Source organism: Otolemur garnettii, unplaced genomic scaffold (genome assembly GCF_000181295.1).
Source record: "Otolemur garnettii isolate 467f Iridium unplaced genomic scaffold, OtoGar3 scaffold00144, whole genome shotgun sequence".
In the NCBI taxonomy this organism is placed as follows: Eukaryota; Metazoa; Chordata; class Mammalia; order Primates; family Galagidae; genus Otolemur; species Otolemur garnettii.
Genome location: NW_003852539.1, coordinates 771,784 through 775,209, shown reverse-complemented (window position 1 = coordinate 775,209; position 3,426 = coordinate 771,784).

Genomic DNA, 3,426 nt, shown 5'->3' with positions numbered 1-3,426 from the left:
AAAAAAAAAAAAAAAAAAAGAGCCTCAAGGTGATTTAGTCAGAGACCTGAAAGAGGTGAGGGGGTGAGCCTTGCAGTTGTCTGGGGAAGAGTAACCCAGGAAGAGGGAGCAACTAGTGGAGAGACCCTGAGGTGAACACATTCCTGGAAATGTTAAGAATAGTTAAGGCGTCCTGGATGATATAGCAGGGTAACCAAAGGAATGGACCGATCAGGTTGGAGAGTAGGATCTTGTATGGAACTGTAAGGCGTTTTGTTTTTTTTTTTTTTTTGAGACAGTCTCACTATGTCACCCTCAGTAGAGTGCTATGGCATCATAGCTCACAGCAACTTTAAACTCTTGGGCTTAAGCAATTTTCTTGCCTCAGCCTCCCAAGTAGCTGGGACTACAGGTGCCCACCACAATGCCCAGCTATTTTTTGGTTGTACTTGTCATTGTTGTTTGGCATGCCTGAGCTGAATACAAACCCGCCAGCTTCTGGGTATGTGACTGGCGCCCTAGACACTGAGCTACACGCCAGCTTACAAGCTGGAACTGTAAGGCTTTTTAAAGACAAAACTACTACAGGGCTTTGAACAGAGGAGGGATATGATGTAATTCACATTTTCAAAACATCACTGTAGCACTAACAGTAGATGGTGATAGGACAGTGGTGGAAGCCAGAGGCTTCATTATCAAAGTACAGGATGGTGACTTGAACCAGGATGGTAGCAGTGAACGGGATAAATAAAATACATTCTCAGTTGGGCATGGTGGCATGCACTTGCAATCCCAGCTCCTGGGGAGGCTGAGGCAGGAGAATGACTTGAGCCCAGAAGTTCAAGGCCAGCCTAGGAAACACAGCAAGATGCAAAACACACCCACACTCCTGCCCACCATCTCTTTAAAAATGTAAAAAGATACAGTCTCTATATGTGAGATTTTATAGTCTACCTCGAAGCAAATAGATTAGATAATTAGAATATACTATGACAAGGAAAACAGAATCCTGAAGAGGAGACCAAATTTGCCAGCTTTCCTTAGAGAGGGTAGAAGTTCCCAGAGCTCCAAGTTGCCTAGGGAATTGAAATTTCCTGGTTCTTTGTTGGGCCACTGGGTGGATCCTTCATAACATACCTAACACTCTTCTTCCCAGCCTTTTAGGCCTCAATACCCACCATATTCTGAGGGCAGCTATAGGCAGAAGCGTACTAAAGAACAGCATTGGTCATATATTTAAGGAGATGGGCGGCTCGGCGCCTATAGCTCAACCGGCTAAGGCACCAGCCACGTACACCTAAGGTGGCGGGTTCGAATCCCCAGCCCAGGCCCGCCAAACAACAATGACGGCTGGAACCAAAAAATAGCTGGGCGTTGTGGTGGGTGCCTGTGGTCCCAGCTACTTGGGAGGTGGAGGCAGGAGACTCGCTTGAGCCCAGGAGTTGGAGGTTGCTGTGAGCTGTAATGCCACGGCACTCTACCCAGGGGGACAGCTTGAGGCTCTGTCTCAAAAAAAAAAAAAAAAAAGGAGATGGGCAAAACTGACATTTTCCCTATTTGTCAAAAGAAAAAATTGAGGGTGGCACCTGTGGCTGAGAGGAGTAAGGCGCTGGCCCCATATGCCAGAGGTGGCAGGTTCAAACCCAGCCCTGGCCAAAAACTGCAAAAAAAAAGGAAAAAACTGAGGCCAATACTCACCAGATTTTAACCTGTGACTGGAATCAAGGTCATAAAGGTCTCAAACCAGGAATCTCAATGAGCCACTTGAGTGGAGTCAGCCAGATGATGGAGTGAAAGAGCAGAAAGACCCTTTGGATTCAGTCCCCCAAGTCTGGAGATTTTGGGCTCCCAAACATCATCACCTCTCACAAGCCTTAGACGGCTTGTCACCTCTCACTTGTCTGAGATTCTGAGGTGCTTCCCAAAAGGGCATGGTCTGTGCTAGGTGGAGTAGAGCTGGAATTGGGTGGAGGGCTGTTAGAATGGGTTGAGGAAATGGAGATCAGCAGCCTTTGGAAACAAAAGAACCATAAGCTCCAGGGTGTGAAAAGATAAAGGAGCAATAAAATTGTATTACATGTGGGAGCCATGCTAAATGAGTAGATTTTAGCAGCTCCTGACACACAAACAACAAAAGAGTAATTAATTAGATGATGGATATATTAATTTGCTCACCAGTGGTAACCTTTTAACTACCTATATATATCCTATATCATCATGTTGTATACCTTAAATATACACAATAAAATTTATTTTTAATTTGATTTTTCTTTTTTTGCAGTTTTTGGCTGGGGCTGGGTTTGAACCCGCCAACTCCGGCATATGGGGCTGGTGCCCTACTCCTTTGAGCCACAGGCACCGCCTAATAAAATTTATTTAAAAAAAATTTTTTTTTGAAACAGTCTCACTTTGTTGCCCTCAGTAAAGTGCTATGGCATCATAGCTCACAGCAACCTCAAACTCTTGGGCTTGTTGGATCCGCTTTGGCTCAGCTTCCCAAGTAGCTGGGACAACAGGCACCCACCACAACGTCTGGCTAATTTTTCTATTTTTAGTAGAGATGGGATCTTGCTCTTGCTTAGGCTGGTCTCAAACTCCTGAGCTCAAGTGATCCACCCACCTTGGCCTCCCAGAGTGTTAGGATTACAGGCATAAGCCACCTCGCCCTGCCCTAAAAAAATTTTTTTGATACAGGATCTTATTTTGTCTACCAGCTGGAATGCAGTGGCATCATCATAGCTCATGGCAACCTCAAACTACTAGGCTCAAATGATCCTCCTGCCTTTGCCTCCAGAATAGCTGTGACTACAGGTACATGTCACCACACCCAGCTAATTTTTTAATTTTTTGTAGAGACAGGGTCTCACTCTTGCTCAGGCTGGTCTCTAACTCCTGATATCAAGTAGTTCTCCTGCCTTGGCCTCCCAGAGTAGCTGAGACTCAGGTGTGCTTACAGGAGTGAGTCACCACGCCTAGCCTAAAAAGATTTTTCATGAGGAAGAAAAGCTTAAAGCCCATATTAGAAAGGCAGGGCCAGGCTCAAATCTAATATTCCATAGCTTGCTGCTTTTGTGCCCACATGCAGTTACTTAGTTTCTCTTAATCTCTGTTTCCATGCCTATAACATGGAAACTATAATCATAGCAACTTAGCAAAAGAGGTCGAGCACAGGGCTGCCAAAAATAAAAGCCCCCAAAGACAGCTGTTATTATTATTTACAAGGTCCAGTATCAGCACAGAAAAGAGTACAGTAGTTACCTGGCTTGGGAGATAAAGGAGGGTGCAGGACAGGAGAGCCCTGGAGGAGGACATAGTATCTAAGTCAGGGGACAGATCTTTAAAAAAAAAAAAAAACAACAAAGCAGATTGATCAAAGCAATAAGATAGAGGTTTTATTGTTCTGTATTCTTTAAAATCTTTCCCAGGTTCATCTGGACTATATATTCC